This window comes from Aptenodytes patagonicus, chromosome 3, assembly GCF_965638725.1.
Source record: "Aptenodytes patagonicus chromosome 3, bAptPat1.pri.cur, whole genome shotgun sequence".
In the NCBI taxonomy this organism is placed as follows: Eukaryota; Metazoa; Chordata; class Aves; order Sphenisciformes; family Spheniscidae; genus Aptenodytes; species Aptenodytes patagonicus.
The window spans coordinates 8,576,310-8,596,768 of record NC_134951.1 but is presented as its reverse complement, the minus strand read 5'-3'; the positions used below and the strand labels follow the sequence as shown (position 1 = coordinate 8,596,768).

The window sequence follows — 20,459 nt, the reverse complement described above, 5'->3', positions numbered from 1 at the left end:
TCCAGTGCAGCACTCTCAAAAATAATGACCAGTCCAGCCCAAATTATCGACACAGGTTTTTTCAGCATACCTGAAAATTCCCCAAGTTTCCCAAGCCTGGGCTGACCCAGCCTGGTAAGTCTGCACCAGGCATTGCCATGTAGATGCACCAACCTTAGGTCCAAAAACAAGAGGGAACTGCCCAACAGATCTGTACTAAGAGTATGTTACACCAATGTGATGCAATTAAATCATGATTTAGTTCTGTCATCTCACTATTATGTCTATAGGCAGATCTTGTCATATTTTAAAATACCAGACCTGAAAAGCACCAAAAACCTCCTACATTAACCCCCACAAATAATACTGAAAACTATGACCTTACAGAAGCAACCAGGAATCATAAACAGGATTTTTTACAGGATTTCAGATCGCACCAGCACTGAGACCCCATTCTATCCCTTTGCACAGATCCGTTTCGTTCGGACACCAGGGTTACACCAAGCACACATGCTTCTCTGGTGACAGATTCCGAAGTTGTACCGAAAGGTAAAAAAGGGAAAAATAAAAGTATCGTTACAACATAATTTCCCCTCATTCAGTTTTTTAGGGAAGGAGGAAACAGCCCAGTAAACTCAAAGTCTACACGCATTTTTCAAAGGTCTGTGGAAACAATCCTTCCCAAAGAATGGAGCTTGCCCTCAACAAGTATTCTGTCTTCTACGTTTCCACAGCATGTCCCAAAGGCTTCGATATTATGCATATATCAAAGTTAAAAGCAGCTTATTTTCACAAATTCCAAATAAAGTTGCTGTAGTTGCCACCTGTAAAAGCACCTTGCATCTTTAGGACACAGGTGTGCACCATTTATTTACCAAGGGAAATCTCAGGAAAATATTCTCGCTTTAGGCCAAACTTACTTTTTTTAGAATGACTGATAACTTTTAATCATTAATCGAGGTGAAAGCTGTAAATTTCCAAAGAACCTTATTACACAATACTACAGAGAAACCCAATGCCATACAAAATCATTTACTGAAGGGAAAAAACCTCAAGAAAAGACTATAGCCAGTATCCCAAACAGATGATATAGATGAAAAAATGGCCATCATGACCCGAATATCTCACAGAAAATGGTTTGTTTCTGCAAAATGTTCTAGAAGAGGTGCTTGATGAACTCAGTTATCAGTCATAAGAAACTGTGGCAGCCACAGCACGAAATCCACATTGTAACAAAACAGGATCAAACATCCCTGCGAACACTGTAGACGACATTAAGCCCTGCTGCCATTTAGGGTGAAAACAGGAAAACTTGGATGTTATGTTTAAATAGCAGAACGGCAAGTTCTTGTAAACAAAACCATCTGACTAGTCCCAATGTTTAAAGCACTAATTGTTTTCACAAACTGACCTGCCAAACTGCAACCTCTCTTCCCTCTCTCAGTGTTCGTTATAGTTGATGTAAGTGGAGAAAAGAAATCACGAGACTGCAAGAAGCAGGGGAGACCTTACAACCACGCTGAAAGCGTTAGAAAACATCAGAGCTGGGCAGACTGCAGGAGAAAGGGAAAAGAAAAAGCTTCTTTTCCATCATAGGCATATGGCCATTTTATGAAGAACAGCCTTACCACAATCTTTGTTAATATTTATACTTAAATCAATTTTTTTCCAAGTATTTCTCAGAAAAACCACAGCCACATAGTTTTAGCAGGAATGAAGGTCTGGTGCATCAGGCTCTGTCCCACCAGTTTTAACTGGATGAAAGCAAATACCGTAGAAGCAGCATGCGTGGACACACTACTACTCTTTTGCTTTTCTCAAGGACAGAAAGAAGATATATTGCAGATTTTTGCTGTAAGAACCAATGAGCAAGGACAGAGATTGCAGTACTAGTTGACCGATTTACTCTTTGCAACACCTGTAGATCTGGACAACACAAAGACTACTCATTAGTATTTGCAAAGCAAACAGTGACAGTGTAATAGCCCATATTGTTCTGTGCTTTTTCTGGATTATCCTCTTGAAAATCAGAGAATAATAAGCATTAGTAAGGCATTATAAACCAGCACAGTCTAGAATTTCTCTTTGTTCAAGACATATTGGTAGAAAAGTTTACTGATTAAAAAAAGTAAAAACAACACATCTTGGCAGGCCAAGAATTTATCTCCTTTATACAGTGGAGTTATACACAGTGACATAGCCTTTTCAAAATGTACTGTGGCCAGCTTCACAAGGTCCACCCACTTTGATAACAAATGAATGACATCAGTAACAAAACGAAGAAGTCGATCCCGGGTAGCTAGCAGATGGCTAGCTCTTCCTGCTCCCCTCTGTTACTGTGGATAAGAGTACTGCAAGACTCAGTTAACATTTTGACATTTCAAGGAAAAAAAAAAAAAGTGTTAACTATTTTACTTCTTAACCCTATGGTACAAAGTCCCTTCCTTGCTCACTGTTACAGAGCAACCTGCTTCCAAACAGCAATTAAGACAGAACACAAAAAATATTTTTTTCTGACAAATATTCTTCTGCCCACCTTGCCTGACTAACAGGCTTTCTGAATATACTGACCATGCAAAATGGATGCCACGCAAAATACAAGAATTTCTGTTTAAAAAACATAATTGTGTGGTCAGTATTGATGGGTTTACTCCCTTTCTTACACAGCTGCTCAGCTGTGAAAGCACCCATTCAAAATATCACGACTCAGTTCAACTTTCTCCTCTGCCTCTGGAGATTGAAACCGATCTTTCCTTCCTCCTAGGAGAAGGCTTTCCTGCATTTTGTTGCACAGTCATTTAAGGAAACCCATGCACAGTGTTTGGAATAGTAACGTCAACTCAGGACTTCAACCTCCTACGTGAAATTCTCTACCATTAAGCCAGAGAGCTGCAGGTCCCTCTCTGTCCATGCCCCTCCAGCTTTGATTCTTCTTTGCAAAGGAGAAGAAGTTCTGAAGGAGGGAATGAGAATCCCACTTCAAGAACCTCACTATTTAAATCCCTGGCCCTTCTCCCAAGAGACGTGTACATGAACTTCTTCAGGAAAAGATGGGAATTGAACCCAGTTCTGTCATGCCCTGGAAGAATACATTCACTAACCTGATCCCAGACACGGACAGACATCACCACCTCTGCTTGCTTTGCTTAACAAGGAAAAGAAAAAAAGAAAAAAAGAAAAAAAAAGAAAAAAAGCAGAGGGTAGATTCTTTATAAGTTTTTTTTTTAAAAGGCTCTGAGCTTCTACCTTTGAGAAGGAACTCCAGGCTGCATATCATAACCTTTCCAGAGAGCTGAGTGAGATACACTTGCTCCTGAATGGGTGGTAACTTAAAATACACTCTTGTCTTTTTTGCTTCCTACTTTCTAATTTACATGACTCCCCACTCCATATGCTGTTTTTTCTAGATCCTGTTCTGAGACACATCAATTCTCACATCTAATTATTTGTAAGCATTGCACAAGAGCCCTAAGATGCTGTTCAGTGAGGTCCACACACCTTGAAACCTGCAGTTCTCCGCTTCCACATTGCGACTCCTAATTTATGTCAATGTGGTCTTAGGCAAAACTTAGGTAAATCTTTGATGAGTTTTCTCTTCTTTTTGTTATTTTCTTACTTCAACCATGACCGGAAACATTCAGAACATATTACTTAAGAGCTTATCCATTCAAAATCTTGCCATCTTCGAGGATATTTTTAAGCCCCCTCCTGTCCTTCCATCAGAAGCACAGAGCAAAAAAACCTAACAAGAATTTTCACATTATCTTCTCCTTATGATATGAGAACTGCTACTTAACTTGTTGCTCGTCTTTCAGTCCCAGATAACAGTGCAAAACATACAGAACATCTAATTGACCGCTATAGCAAAGCATAAAACAAAAGATATAGAATATGCGGGCAGTCTTCTGTGCTCAGCAGAGAACAATCTCTATTTGTAAAACTACTGAAGGTAAACACTCAGCGAGACTTGGATTTACATTTTAGGTATCTGCTTTCAAGCTGAGCAGGTGCACAAAACCATCACAGGCTTAACTTCTCAAAATTGAATGAGATGACAAGCAGAAAAGTGAGAGGGCACAAGAGGCCTTTAAAGCAAAGATATGTAGTTTATCTTTGATGGAACAAAAACCAGTGAAACCTCATGGGAGAAAAAGCAAAGATCAGCATAAGGCAGTCAAAACAAGAAAAATTAACAAGGTAGCTTTATTTCGGATGGGCAACAGATGGATAAAAATGCATTCCCCAAAGCGAGATAGAAGATCGTGGGTATAATGGAGGTCTAAGAGATCCCACTCAGTACGGGAGCCCCGGGAGGCACGCTGGTGCCGAGCTGGACCTGGGACCCAGGCAGCGTGGCCACAGCACTTCTTACCTGCCCCAGCTGAGGCCTCCTGCCTCTGACCCTGCTCTCAGCCACAAGTCCTGTCCACGCTATGTTACCAAGAACAGTCCTTCAAAGCATCCAGTTGAAATTTGGTCTCTTAACCTTTAACACCAAGCTCTACAGCATACAGAAATAATATTTTGACCACTACAAATGAATTTCATGAACTTAGGGAATTGATTATCCCCTGGGTTAGACACACATCTCAACATCATGTGAAGTCCCTATGAGCAAAAGTGTATCTCAGTTAGAAAGACACTTGTCCTACCTTAAGAAACTCATAATATTTGACTATACTAAGAGTGTAGTGGAAAAAGCAAGAGAGTTTTAGATTTCGATTAGGAAAATTCTTGACCTAGAAAGATAAGACTAAAAATATTATTTAAATCAGCTCTGATTTTTGATACATTTATCAGTATAGCCATAATAGGTCATTTTTTTTGCATTCCAATTGTAGTATTTTTAGAAACAAAGAAGAGTAACTCCCATTTCCTGTTCTTCCCTTACTTCATGTGTATGCTGTTGAATCACTAACGGCAGATATCACTCATGACTGATGCCACAGCATTTCACAAGCTCCACTTGCATCAGCCTTGAAAATTTTCACTAGAAGAGCCAGGTCAGAATTATTATCTGCTACTTCTGAAGCTGAAGCAACAACATCCCATATCGAAGCATCTCCAGTCAAACTGGCTGCTCTCAGAATCGCAGTTCCAAAGGAGCTGTGGCTTATCTGAATCAACCATGTTTTTCAACTATCTGTAACTGTAAAAATGTTTAAAAATATTTCTCAGGTAATTGTCCTCTATTAGGTAATTCCAATGTGTTGTGCTGCTACTGTCATCATGTTACATCATTTGAATTTCATGTGGTGTTCTGAAAATAAGAGTTACACAACACTGTGCTCAGCTATACATTAATGTTCAATCCATTACTTCAACTCTAGGATCCAAGCAACCAACCTGGCCAGGCTGCGTTCCTATACTGACAAAGTCTTAAACGTTCTGAGTTTAAAGAAAAATGAAATTTTATCAGCTCCACTTTTACTTTATAATTTTTATGTGACCTAATCCTCACCTTTTGAACAGTTGGTGCTAATGGCACAACAGTACCAGAAAAACAAGTTACTACAGTCTCTGTATAATCTTGCAATAGGCAATAAAACAAAGTATGCATGGATGTAAGAAGAATCAAAGACGCCTCATGAAATAAAATCACCTATCTCGTTTTCTAAAGACTTATCCTTAAATAAATCTGAGAATAAAAAAAAAAATTCCTGGTCGACAGGTCAATTAATGAAAGGAGTAACATGCAAGTAACCAAGTAACCAGCGTGCTTAAATTCTTAGCGTGGCTTTCTAAGTGTATGAGACACGAGTAGTTAATATGTACTTTGATGTATCCTATCATCCAACATGAACCAAACTTAACAGAAGGGTGTACTTTGCAAAGCTCTTAACTGCCTACAAGATTCAGGCAAATATGCAACCAGATAGAGAAGACACTACCAAATTTAGTGCTCCCATTAATGAGAAAGACTGCTGTACGTTTGAGTACCAATAGTAGACACCAGAGAATCCACATGGCTGAAAGAAGTTCTAAACATACTGACCACGAGAAAAACTTCAACAAAAGCTTACATCTGATTAGATTCAGACAGCCAACGCTGCAGAAGAGGCTTCACCAGTGGCACTGCTCACAGCTGGCTTAAAATTTCAGCTTACATTGGTCCATCACTGGAAGGAACTTGAACTTACATGAAGAGATAAGCCTCCCAGTTCTATACCCTTCAGGAGTCAAAAACAGATTTCCAGAGGCAATTCAGGCATCTGCAACATTTGCAGCTAAGCATTTGAAAATTTCGGGATCACTTAAAACAGCTGCTTAGCACTTCCAAAAATCCGACCAGGCGCTCTAACAAGAGTGCTTCCCCCCAAAATAGTCTGTTGCATCACCTGTCACCAATCAGGGTACAAAAGGAAAATGCAATTTTAAAAGGTGAAGTTAAAGGGCAATAATGTGATTTTTAAAGCTAAAAAGAATACAGTAACTACCCTATTTCACCCCATACCTAGGGTGAGCCTCTGAACCTCAAAGTTCACTTTGTGTTAAGTGTTTTATTGACAAGCGATAGTGGTCGAAATAGGTCAGTCAGTCATAAAAAAAAGAGAATTCTCTAATTAGCTCTACATTATCTTTGTTATCTTTATAATCACCAGTCATCACCTAAGACAAGAAAGGTAATGAAAGGTCACTGACTTTCCCACATCATTCAGCCACATGAAATGAGCCCTCCAATCTAAAACAACACCACAAATTCACAAAGTCAACAACCTACTGCTCTTATAATTTTCACAAAAGGACTATGTTTATGTCAAGCTTCCCCCCCAAAATTTAAAAACATAGCAGGATCCATCACCCAATATATCTTGCCAAGAGATGTGGCATTACACTGACCTGAAAGCAGCTTTCGGAAGTCAAAATAAAGTAATTTGAAAACAAGGAAGTATAGCAGTTGCATACATATATATGGAACAAATCACAGCACTAGTGCTGCCAGGAACACTGGCTGATGTCATTGCAAGACCAAGCTCTATGATTTCTGGAAGGTCTTGGTGACTGGTCAAGGATCCTGACGACTGGAAAAAGGCAAATATCACACCCATCTTCTAGAAGGGCAAGAGGGACAGTTCAACAATACAAAAGGCTGCTAACTCTGACTTCAGTCCCTGGAAAGATTATGGAGCAAATCCTCCTGGGAGCCACCTACAGATGCTTGAAGAACAAAAAGGTGATGGGAAGCTGCCAGCACGCATCTGTCCAGGACGAACCACGCCTGAGACATCATAGAATCATAGAATCATAGAATCAGTAAGGTTGGAAAAGACCTCTAAGATCATCGAGTCCAACTGTCAACCCAACACCACCATGCCCACTAAACCATGTCCCTAAGTGCCTCATCTACACGTCTTTTAAATACCTCCAGGGATGGGGACTCAACCACTTCCCTGGGCAGCCTGGTCCAATCTTTAACCACTCTTTCAGGAAAGACATTTTTCCTCACGTTCAACCTAAACCTCCCCTGGCACAACTTGAGGCCATCTCCTCTTGTCCTATCGCTTGTTCCTTGGGAGAAGAGACCGACCCCCACCTCGCTACAACCTCCTTTGAGGTAGTTGTAGAGAGCGATGAGGTCTCCCCTCAGCCTCCTTTTCTCCAGGCTACATCTCATAGTTTTCTGCGTTGAGATGACTGGCTCTGTGGATGAGGGCAGAACTGCTTGTTTTGTCTCAACAAAGGCTTTCAACAAGGTCTCCCACAGTATCCTTAGAGCCAAACTGGTGAAATATAGTTAGAATAGGTTTGACTGTAAGCTGGGTAGAAAACTAGCTTGACCACTAGACTCGAAGGGCTGTGATCAGTAATCCAAAATCCACCTGGTTGGAACTAATGATGTTCCCCAGGGGTTGATACCATGCCCAGTACTGTTTAATGTCTTCACTGACAATCTGGGCAACGGGATGGGATGCACTCTGAGCAAGTGTGGATACCAAACTGGAGAGGGCTGCCCAGTGAGTTTGTGGGATCTCCACCCTTGGAAGTAGTCCAAACACAACCAGACATGGCTCTGAGCAACCTGATCTAAGTTGGCCGTGCTTTTAGTGAGGGTTGGACCAGATGATCTCCAGAAGTCCCTTCAAAATGATATTATTCTATGACTACATTTTACGTAAATAAAAGCAAATGGAAGCAGTTAAAAGCTATTTTAAAAACCCGAGATATTTGAGGTATTTCCTTTCAAGTGAAATTAGGCCAGAAATGAACATTAAAAGTAAAGATGTCCAACTTTTGAACCAGTTTTAAAAAGGCAAAGAGAACAGCTCCGCACTTTAAAAGAACATCTCATGGAATGCTGTTTTCACAAATTTTACATGCTGATCAAACTAAATCTTTTGAGTTAAAAGCAGAGACTTTACTTGTAAACTGTTAATTAACAGGTTATCTCTCAGACCAGAGACCTCTGTCTCAATTTGCAACAGGAACTAGTGATCTGGACTATGCTGCTTTCAGGAACTAATCACAAGGTCTTTTCCTGACAGACACCTGTTTTCAAGGGGTCTGAAGCTTTTTGATAATGCCCCAAGCAAAGCACATACATCACCTTTCACTCTTCAGATGCTGTCCCCTTTTCCATACCAGCTCCAGATGAGTAGCTCAGTGAAAAATTACTATCACCTAGAGAACTTAGCTTCATTTTTCATAGCTGTTACCTTGCTATGGCATGAAATTAATACACTTTTCAATATTAAAGACTACAACAGAAATATTTGTAAAAAAACCTACTGTAAGAACTGCCGTGGTCCCAATCACTGTAATACCTGAATCTCAATAAATAAAGCCTTCTCAACAACACAGTTCAAAATCATCCACGGGTCACTTCTGCCATGACCTATCTCACTCTGTCCACAAGAATGGTGAAAAAAATAAGCAGCCATAAAGCTCTGATTGCAGAACACCACCTATGGTAGATAACCCCGTACAGTGATTAGCACAAACAAGCCATAGCTACTGCATTTTTTTTTATTGTTAGTGCTACGGGAACATATTACAAATTATAATTGTTTATATTACAGTGGCAGCTAACAACCTAGTCAGGGACACATCCCATACCCTAGATCTTGTATAGACTGAGGAGGGGAAAAAAAATGCAATTCCCTCAGCACAGTAATTAAAAGGAGAAGCATATTCACTTGATCTAATTTAGGCATCTGAGTTAGGAGGTTAATCTGACCAAAATTTCTGTAAAACAGAGCACGGAGCACCCTAAATCCATGTTGCAGGGATGCGTGCAATTCTCTTATCATCATATGGAGCCTGGAGTCTGAACTAAGGTTTCTCTAAATATCCAGAGGTACGGTGGTGTGAATGCCCCTCCCAGCTTAGAATAAAAAAATACAGACAAACCAAACAGGGAAGGTAGAGTGGAAACAAGGAAACAAAAATTAACAAAGTTTAGCAGAAGAATGAAGCCCAGCTAGCTATTTATCCAATTAGTTCATAATGCTCATTATTTCTAAACATCACCGTCACATCAGTGGCTATAGATGTTTGTTACAGCTATAGTCTTTGAATTTCAACCAAATTTCAGATGAACAATTTAAAATCCTTGAAAGTAAGCTGCATTTTATCTACCACTGATGTTATCCACACCGTGGCAAAGCTGTACTGCTTTGCATGCTTTGGTATGTTCTCCTGTGTACATACAAGCGTGGGAGCTGCTGCCACCACAGGCAAGCATGAACAAAAACAAGTTTAAAAAAATCTTAGGTTCCCAAAAGAGAGATGCTTACAACAGGGCAGCCTGAATGCAAGGGCAAGCAGCTTGTAACTTCTCATTCCAGTGTTTTAGATGGGGAATTTCCAACTGATGTTTAAGAGAACTGCTATGAGCGTAGGTCAAAGATCACAGATACTATCTAAAGCACAATCTACTTTCAAGTTCTGCTATGTGACAGATGTCAAAGTGTCACACTGGTGAAATATATGTTCACACTGGTGAAACTGCTATGAAAACCATTTAACGTATTCAGAATAGTATCTTAATGTTTAGGGAACCAAACTATGTATCTCAGCCTCATTTTAATGTTCTGAATTACTACATGCCGCAGTGTGAAGTCGAGACCAAGGAAAGCCAGTCTATTTACAGACAAAACAGTTTACAAACTTTAACTGCAGAAACCAGTTCAATTTCTCCAAACTCTAGGTTTTCACAGTAACTAGAAGAAACAAAATCACCATCATCACAACAAACCGGGGTCTCTTAACACGTCCGAGTTACCTCACCTGGCCAGGGCGCTCCCTTGGGTAGACAGTGAGCTGTTTGGGCACCGACACCGGTACTTCTTCCCCTTGCAGAGCAGTAATAAAGCAACGGCGAGCAGTAGCAGCGCTAGCAGCAAGAGCTACGGGCGCTACTGGCAGCTCTGCCCGGATTGCCGCCTCCCCCCGCCCCGCAGACAGGCAGCGGAGCTCACCGGCCAAACTTCACGGCCCGGCGATGGAGCCGGCTCCCGGGAAGAGCGGTTCCCATAGAAACACTGGAGCGGCTCCCGCCGGAGACGGGACTGCGGCGCGGAGCGCGGGGGAGCCGCTGCCCAGCCCGGCTCCCTGACAGCGCCCGCCCCGCCGCCGGCGGGGGACTCACGGCCTCGCCGGGGAGTCGGGGCAAGTCTGCTCTCCAGCAGAGCGAAACGTACGCAAAGCGCTTTTTTTAAGAGAGGAAAAAAAAAACAACCCAAAACCCCACCAACTCTCAAAGAGGGAAAAAAATATAAATAAAACCGCTCGGCGTAACAGAAACCTCGACTGTTCCTCCGCACGCCCGCCCCCTGCCCGGGCGGCTGCCTGCCCTCACAAGACGGCAGGAACAGGCGCTTCCCCGCACGGCAGCGCCGAGGCCAGCCGTGCCCCGCCGCCCCGGGCCCGCAGCGAGGCCCCGCGGGGCGGCCGGGCTGACAGCTCCGCGCCCCCCCCCCACCCCGCTCCGCACCTCACTTCCTCCGGCCGCCCCCTGCGCCCTGGGGACGAGGCCACCCCGCGGGTCGAGGCCGGTCGGGACGCGGCCCCGCTCCTCCGGGCGCGGAGGGGCCGCAGGCCGCCCCGCCGCTTGTACCTGTTGCGCCGCCCGTGAGCGCCTGCTCGGCACGGGCTGCCTCCTCCTCCGCCTCCCGCGGCGGCGGCGTCAACCCCACAACATGGCGGCGGAGGCGGGGGCCGCCCGGGAAGGAAGAGGGGGAGGGAGCCGGGGCCGGCGGGCACGGGCCGAGGGCGCCGCTGGGTGCCGGCTCCGCGCCCGGCAGTCGTGGGTGAGGGCGTGGGGCTGGCGGCGTTCCCTTGGCGGAGCTCGACCGCATTCCGAGAGGCGGGCAGGCAGCCCCGGGCGAGGGGGGTATCAGTACTTGGGGTGCAAGGCCGGAGCCTAAATGCAGGGTCGCCCTTGCCCTGGGGTGCCGCCTCCCGGGTCTGGCCCAAATAGTACTGCTGGGATCCGGAGATGGGAAAGACAGAGCTGTTCCCGTCGCCCGGCCTGACCTTTGCGGCACGGGAGTGGGGATCCCACGCAGCGAGCTGTGCTGCGGGCGCTGCTCGGCGTTGTTCGCTCTGCAGGGTGATTTTTGCACAGTAATAAGCTCCCGTTTAAAGACCTTAACTGACAGAAAATTTACCACATCCTTACTGAAATGTTTCTCACTATTGATTCTGACCGCTGCCTCCTCATCTGCCCCATAAATTGCTTTTTCTTTAGGTTTTTATCTGTATATCTATATTTAGAAAAAAAGGGTAATAAACTCTAAAATAATCTCAGTCCTATCTCAACTGTTAGTTTCTGGTGGAAGCTGAAAAGCTAGCGCCTCTGGTTTGATCATTCTGCACAGGCAGGGCTCCCAGATTAAGCAAATTTTCTACGCAGTGCACCCCTGGGATTGGGATGACAGCGCCCTCGGGAGCGCCTGGTGGTGCTCCTCGATGGGAAGTGTGTCTCGCTGGGGCACTGGCACCATGGAGGAGGAGGCTGGCACGAGGAGCTAAATTCAGCTAGCGCCAGGCACTGCTCAGCATCCTGCAACATGTAAGGTTTCGGGGATTTATCTTTTAAAAAATTAAAGAAACCTATAGAAAGGAAACGCATGAAAAATGCCATCATTTTTAAAGATTAAACATTTTCCTTCTTTAGCAAATGGATCTTGCTATGTACAGAAGATTACAGAGCCTTTCTGCTATGTTTTTGCTGTGTAGATAATTATGTATCACCTTTGTACAGAGCAGATTTTGCACTGACTCATTCTTCTGGGTTCTTAATGAGCCTTTCCAGTTTGTTACACCTTTTATCATTCGTCATGATTCCAGCGTAGTCATGTTACTGTGCCGTGTAATGTCATAGCCACATACTAGCACATACTACTCTTCAGTATTTTTGCTTAGATACCTAATGTTTGCATTTGCTGTTACAGCTGCCCCATTGCCTTGGCAGCTCACATTCGCATATTTATCCCTCGTGATGTCCTCAGCCCTCGTCTGATTTAATGCTTTTGAAGATACAGTATTCCTCCTTACTCCCAGCCCCAAAGCATGCTTTGTATTTTTGCTCCTATGCATAGCCAGCAACCTCATCTTTGATGCATAAATATTTGCTATGTAGGTGGATTAAAACACATGTTGTTCAAGGGGCATTTGCTGACTTTGTGATTTAAATCACGCAGTGGCTGCCAGCCCTGGTGGCCTTCAGCCTTCGACTGTTTTGAAGTGACCTGCAGATTTCATGAGCAGTGCTTCATTTAATTCCAAATAATTGACTGAGCTAATAGAGCAGCCCTGGGTTGAGAACAGACTCCTCTGGAGTCCAGTTAAAAAGTCTCTCATCTGATATTTTTCATTTTAATTACTTTCTAATGTCTCTTAAAACACAGCCTTTAATCCGTTTAGTACATGTTATAGTGATATAGCATAGTTCTAAATGTGACTTTGTTGTGCAGGCAACACCTACAACCTGCTTTGGATTGAAGATAAGTGCTTACATTGGACATAACAGTCTACGGGGTCATAAAGTCTATTGTTGAGAGGATTAAGATAACAATAAACCAGACAAACATGTTTCTTCTCATAGGAAGAACAAGATCAGGTTAGTGATTACAGTAGTTAAGTATTGGGAAGGGCAGTGGAAAAATCTATCAACAAAAGTCTCTAAGAACAGGTTAGACACATACGTGAGGAGGGCGGTAAATAGAGCTGATCCTGCCTTGAACATTGAACTAGGCGTCTTCTCAAGGAACCTCACTTGAAGAAGACAAGGCTCTTTTCTTCTATAATTAATGTTACCGCCAGGTCCCGCCAAGCGAATGGACTTGGGCCATGTAGTGTGGGACATTTGTCCCACTGGACAAAAGGCCACACAGAAAACCAGGGGGGAGAGCTGGGAAGCTGCACCGGGGGCCAGGTATGTGGTAGGGCATGTGTTTTGTGCACGTGATCAAAGGGGAGATGAATCATACGGAGGGCGAGTTTTAATGTATATTTGGTTCATTTTAATTTTATATACAGTTCTGCAACTACTTAAGCCTATGGCTAGGCTAGAATATGACCTTTAGTGACTCTGATGACCTGCTTTGCTGCCTCCACTGCCTCTGTTGCAAACTCCAGCAGAAACAAGGGAGATACCTGGGAGCTGTGACATCTTAGCTTTGAATACCACCTCAGAACACTACGTGCAAATTTTGTACCCTAACAAAGTTCACAACTATTAATTACATATTCTGATATTTTGTGTTCTTACTGTTAAGCATTCCTCCCTCCCCACACTGGACAGTTTGTATGCTAAATAAAGGCAATAGTGGCTTTTTTTTTTTTTAATATGCAGATTTGCTGATCTGTCCATATGAAGGAAGATACATATGCCTTCTTCACTACCGGGAATGAGACTCCTGATACGATACTCAAAAAAATCCCGAATCCCTTCTCTACTCCTGTCTGAAAACATATTGCCATCTGAAGATAAGTATTAAACTTACTAAAAAAAGAATGCCCACCAAACGTGGTGCTTTACCATTGCCGTTGAGGTGACAAAGTGCACAAAGCAGGAAGTGTATAAAGGACATTGGGATACTTGGTTCTGTGAATATGACAGATGGGGAAGGACCCATCTGTGTCATTAATGTTATGTGAGATTCCTATAGAAAAGCAGCAATGTAGCTCATTTTCCGATAACTACAGATGTTGCCTAACAGCTCCTCTGATACAAAACTGAAGCCAGGAACACCTGCAATACTGTGAGCTTTGTTGCCTGGGAAGGGAGAAATCAGAGACAATGCAAAATTCAGCTGATTGCCTAGAGAGAAAACCTTATGTAAGTAATTAGCATATCAAAGCTTTATGTGTTCTTATTCTAGATGAGCTGAATGCTGTTTCATCTGCATTACCACAAACAACCAGAGCTAATCAGAGGTATTAGAACAATAAATATCTGTAAGATTAATTAATTAGCAGAAAGAGGAGCAAGACTCACAGGCTGCTGTGAAGACATACTTGAATGCAGCAGCCCCTCAGTCACTCTTCCTTGTAACTGGAGCGTGTAGACATCCAAAGTTTAGTGTGAGCTATGAAAAATGCATCCTTAAAGTGAAGCTGAACTAACTTTTACCCAACCTGAGAATACTCTTACAGAGATGTTTTTTGAGTGATGTCTGAGGCACGAACTAGTATTACATCTACTTTGTCTAATTTTTTTGTTTTGTTTTAATTAGTAACTGCATTACCATTTCTTTAAAATGAAGAATTTTGTCCTCTGGTTTGCTAGAATGAAATTTGTTTCCTTTCAGAGTTTGACTACTGCTTAAAGTATGTTCAAAGGAAAAACACTCTACTTTTATGAAGGTGGAGTTTCTAAAGGCACTGTTGCAGATGCTGTCTTTGGGCATCTCAGGGTTTGGGGGGAGAGCTTTTTGCAAGCTCCAACATGCACTTTTGGGGGCTGATGTCAAGTACTACGTGAAATAAAAGTCCCTTCTGACGGCAGTTAATACCTTTCTAGCCAGGAGTAGACGGTGGCAAAGCAACTTAAAACTGCAGGAATGAATTTGTTTGTCTCACAAAGCCATTAAGGTGAGGGAAATTACTTAATAATAACTGATGGGTAATAGAAAAGACAGCTGAAAGGAGAAGAAACTGATGGTATGATAGCATAGAGACTTGTTCTAAACATAGGGGCAGGGTTGCAGCACAGCAGCTACCCAGAAGAGACCAATTAAGATAAAATATGTGGGAGAAGCAGAAAAGAAGTGGGATTTACTATAAGCGATGTCTCATCCTCTATTATTACTATGTTGTCATTTACTATCCTGCAAGTCCTTGTCATATCTGAGCCAAAACCAACATACGACAGCAAAAACTAACAAGATATAATGAAGATGGAGAAACTAGAAATATTAAAAGCAACTCAATTTTCACATTAAGGCTTTACTTTTTAATCATTATCTGTACTCTGTCCTCAAGTTCCTGTTACAGGCAATTTTGCTATCTTCAGAGTAATAAGGGAAGATCTCCACTGATAGCGAAAGAGATAATGAATAAAGTTCCTTAGCCTGAACTGAGCGGCAGTAGGTAATATGACTTCTTCCCTGCTCTCAGTTTACTCCATAATATTGCTTATTTTCTCTGCTGTGCTGCAGGAAACACACCAGAAGTGAATGCTTTATTCTCCCTGTCCAAGACCTCTGACCAGGCAGCGTCTAAGCTTGTTGACAGACATGTTTCTGCAAGCGTGTGTTTAAAACATACAAAGTTAAGCAAGAACATAAATGAACACCAGAAATTAGTTACTGCCAAGAGTAAGCCATGTTTTGTGGACAGTTACTGATCAGGGGTCAAGGAATGGAAAGCAACAACTATTTCTGAGTGGTCAAAAAGCAGTAATTGCAGCATAGTGATCTGCACAGGTTCCTCGTGTGGTGTCCTGTTCAATTTTGCTTGCTAATGAGAGGCATTTCCTCATCTGGAGAGTCCAGCTTGTTGTCCCAGCTATAAAGAACTGAGACAGCCACACCTACCTGATGAGTGACAGCTCTGACCCCTTTATTAGAGTCAACTCTATTATTCATGCTAAATCTTCTTTCACGCCTCCTCTTTTTCCCTTCAGCTAATACAGAAGCAATGAGCCCTAACTTAATGCTGCTGCCAGGTTTCATTTTTACATCAGTATACAACTGTTTTCTTCCTTTTGAGCAAATGCTAGATACTATCTTTAGTCTAGGTCTTTATTTAAACCTGGAGGCACATAACACAATGGGATAAACAAAAGGACAAGTTAATATTTAGTTTCCACACCTAACACAACAGGGGCGGTGCATTTCTGGTGTTGATTCTGAATAATAATTTACCAAAAAAGTATAGAAGGCACAAAGCACACACTACATCAAAAATAGTACTTTGAGAGATGCTGGTTTGGATTCTGAACCAGAAACCCACTCAGTTCTTAAAACAACAAATGGTACACGCTATTGTATTCATTTGCAGGATTTTCTGCTACTTAATAGCTGTATAAAATAAAATATTCATGTCCCAACTTTGTTCCCTGCCAAGCACTGATATTATTTTGTAGTGGATGGAGAGCTGGACTGTGTTTGTTCAAGGAATGGCAAAGGCTCCTTTGGCCAACCACACTGAAATTATTCTGAGATTTATAGAACATCTATGTAACCATAGAGAGAGTAGATTTCCAGACAGGCCAGAATGTGTTGTGAAGGAAGGCAGCGCTGAGTCATGCAGACAGAATTATGGAAAATAAAGTTTTGCCAACTGCTGAGCAGACACAGAGTTTTAATTGCAAAACCTAGCTGCAGCGCAGGCATTCACAAACACATGAATTTCACAAGTATCAAGTGCTAACGCCACATTAGTGGCGTTAAGCAAGGTTATTTGTTGCAATTTGCAATCCTTATGCTGTAATTAGTAAATAATACCTCGATAAGCCAGAGCTACAAGTTCATTTCAGATGCATTTGTTTCTCCACACTCATGTTTTAATGCAAGCCAAGAAGCCAGTCTAATCCCGATAGGCTGGTATCCCTACTGTATTTGCTATAAATGCATTTTTTCCCAAAGCTTTCAGTTTTAGGTGCTAGAAACATTTCATCGGGTACGTATTGTTGGGTTATGTGATAAAAGCTCGTGTGCATGTCCACAGGGAGACAATGGTGGGGAACACCAAATAATACCCAGCCCAGCTACTCATCACAGGGGCCATCAGCCCATCAAAGACCCGTTTCCACGAGCCCAGAGGAGCACAGGGACACAATGGCAGGTGACAACCCAAGTTACAGACTCCTGAGGAGTGAACACCTTGTCCGCCTTTCCCAGGGCTGTCCCAGCAGAGCCATCAGCCCCAGGGTCCAGGCGTGAAACTCATCAAGGTGAGTCTTGGGAGCAGCTCTCCAGGACTATGGGGGTTACTGCCTTGGGGGTGTGCTACACATTATGGGGTGCAGGGGAATGGCATTTTATGATTGCACAGGACTTACTATGGAATGTTTAGGGGAGGAACCAAAGGGGGGGAAAGGGAGGAATTCAGGTGCTTTGGGAGGAACAAGTGTGGGAAATAGAGGGGCCTTGGGGGATCGGTATGTTCAGGTGCCAGCAACTGGGGAGACTGGAATCCAGGAATCAGTACTACTCTTAAGTAGTGTACCTCATGGTGTACCTCTTACCCGAATTTTGTGAGGTTCTCTGGAATTACGTGTTGCTTTTAGGGGTGGAATGATGTAAGAATCAACTTTGAAATAAACCTCAGATCTTTCAGAACGTTTTGTGAGTTGCTGTGAAAAGGAAAGTTTTCCAGATTCACAGATTTCTGGAAAGATGCTGGCATGCTACAGAGGAAACAAGTAGTATGATAAAGATAGGCAAAAGAGTGCAAGATAGTAAACGTATGATTAATAACATAATTAATAAAATCAGGGATTCATTGACAGGGCAAACAGATCACTCTGGTTTTAAGACGGCTTACGGAAGTCTACACAAAAGCTCTGTGTTGATGGAACACAGAAGTTTCCCCTGACTGTGACTCTTGCTTGCCAGATGTAACGCTGACAGTTTGAGACGCTACTGCCCCCCTCCGCCTGACGTTCTGCTGGACTTTTCCATGAGAGGCGACAGAAGCGAAGACAAACTCTTCCCCCAGCTGCTGCAAGTAACAACATCGTGCAGTACCTCCAATCAGTGGCTTGAAGTTGCTGCATTCAGAGGGTTGGATCTAATTTTGCAGCCTTCCGCCAAAACTGAGTTAGCCTTTTAGATTTAGGGTTTTTCTGCACTTGAAAGCTGTTTCTGAAGAGTGGTTAAATCTTTCGGAGCAAGTCACTTTGTAACTTACATTGACATTAAAGTTTAACAGAGTTCAAGCCATAGCTGAAATCAATGGAGTGTGAAAAGAGACCACACCATCAGCCACTAATGCTTCACTTGAATTTTCATGCAAGATTTGTCTTGCTTTCATGCTGCTTCTTGCTTTGGTAAGGGAAACCTACAATGATTTGCTGATCTACTTCACTGATCTCCTCAGAGCCTTTCACAAAATTCATTTGCCTGAAGAACGTTATAATGGCTAGACTGCAGAGTCACTAGAACAGCATCAGTTGCCTAGTAACTAATGATTCTAATATTTCTGACCAATAATCCTCACCTGTCTGTTACCTTTAACCTTCAATTCTAAATAGTTTAAGGTAAAATTATCTTTTTGTCCTATGTCAGCAGTGTCAAGAAAAGGGCTTTTACTGCCTAATAAAATAAATTCATTGGCACTGGCAGTCCTTCCGAAGAGATACTATACTGCAGTGCTGCAACTGAATTTGCTTTTCCTCTTCTGCACTGGGATCATCTTGATTGGATGCCGCTGCCTAGATTAATGTCTTGGTACTCAGCGAGCACATTAACTGGAGTGACAACTGCAAACATGGCAGTTTCAACTTGCTAGAAATACCAAGTCTGCAATAGTTGTGTCCCATGTTTCTGCCATACTGAAATCCTGGACCATTTTGTCTTACAAGGAGCTGGCTCAGTCCTGTCTAAGTAGCACTCACTAGATTGAGAGGATTTAAAATCAGATGAAAGAGAAGAAACTCTTTAATACAGAGTCACAGCAAAGGAAAGGAGCTTTGTCGCTGTTGTAAGGACATCAGAATAACAATAGGTTCCTGGTAAAACTCACAAGATCTTTGTTTAGCACCATGAAGTCTTCATCAGTCCTGGAGTGGTAAACGAGAAACAAGTAACTTCACTGGCATTATTCCAGGTCAGTCTACATCAGCAAACTCTGCATTGTCCAGGTTACAACAGAGAAACTCAACATACCTGTGCGTCCCCAGACTATCCTTGACTTCATCCCTCAGTCAGAGAAACCATACAGGGAAAGCATATATCAATTCTGCAGCTATAAGGCAGCTTTGAATCAGAGCTCGCAGTAAGTCAATTTTAGGCACAAATCCATAAAAAAGTTTAGTTCCAGTGCTTGCAGAACTGCTTTTTTTTTTTCACCAGACCCCCAACCTTTTTCAGTGCAGAAGATGAATAATGCTTGCAAGATGAGTGGTGCTTATTGAATTGTTAAAGATTTTATAATCCTCACTATTCATTGTATAGCCTTGGGCTTTATTTAATACATACCATTAAGAACCAGTGCTGAGTAGAAATATATTTTAGTTATTTTTCTCTTGGGTTTTTATGTTGTTCTTACTGTAATGGGTGCTTCACAAATGCAGCTTTTTCTTCACAAGATTCCTGAGGCAAGTTAATATTAGTATCTTCATCTTACAGATGAAGGACAGAAAGGTGGGGCAATTTAAGCAAGAACATTTCAAACATCCGCTATTTTTGGATATTTCTCTTGAGACACAAAGGCCTTGCTTGAAGGACTTGCTCTGTGTAGCTGTCAAGGTTTCATTTGAAGCTGGGTGTGCTTTCTTTCCACATAGCCCATCACACATAGCTCAAGTCAGCGCTGCAGAAACGGAAGGCTGGTACAAGCAACAGCACAACACTTCATCATGCAAAGCAATTTAAGTCATTGCTTGCCACAATCCCACCTTCCTTCTGTTCCCAGCCATACGTTCCCCTCCCCTCGCACCAGTGCTGGCACCTGCCTGACTCCTTCAGGGAGCTAAACCCGGGGAAAGGGACAAAAACGTACGATTAGTTTTTGACAACAGGTTACGGAATAAGCTTCATATTTAGAATAACGTACTATTATCAAGTATATCTGTTTATTATTAATTTATATTCTTAATAATGCTGAAATAGCGGTTTATGAATAATTATGCGTTAGTAATTACATATTCATATATAATTTACATATCGTATAGTAGTTGTAAAATAGTTTATTAATTCTATAGTTATTATTAATTGGCATTATTCATAATTTAAAGTTGTTTATAAATTATACATACACATATATGTATTATTATTATTATTATTAATTGGCATTATTCATAATTTAAAGTTGTTTATAAATTATACATACACATATAATATAAATTATAAATTATACGTATGATA

The 20,459-nt window shown here is 42.2% G+C and overlaps 1 protein-coding gene across 6 annotated transcripts in view; it reads right to left on the bottom strand.

The window, feature by feature from the left end:
- Nucleotides 1-11,106, bottom strand: part of ITSN2 (intersectin 2) — a 90,516-nt gene extending 79,410 nt beyond the window's left edge. For 4 of the 6 annotated variants that reach the window (XM_076332680.1, XM_076332684.1, XM_076332683.1 and 1 more), the window contains exon 1: nucleotides 11,036-11,106. The gene's annotated coding sequence lies outside the window, so the exon portion shown is untranslated. Of the gene's footprint in view, nucleotides 1-10,206; nucleotides 10,323-10,912; nucleotides 10,957-11,035 lie in introns of those variants that run through there. The other 2 variants (XM_076332682.1, XM_076332681.1) reach the window with 2 other exon arrangements.
- Nucleotides 11,107-20,459: the final 9,353 nt, after the last annotated feature.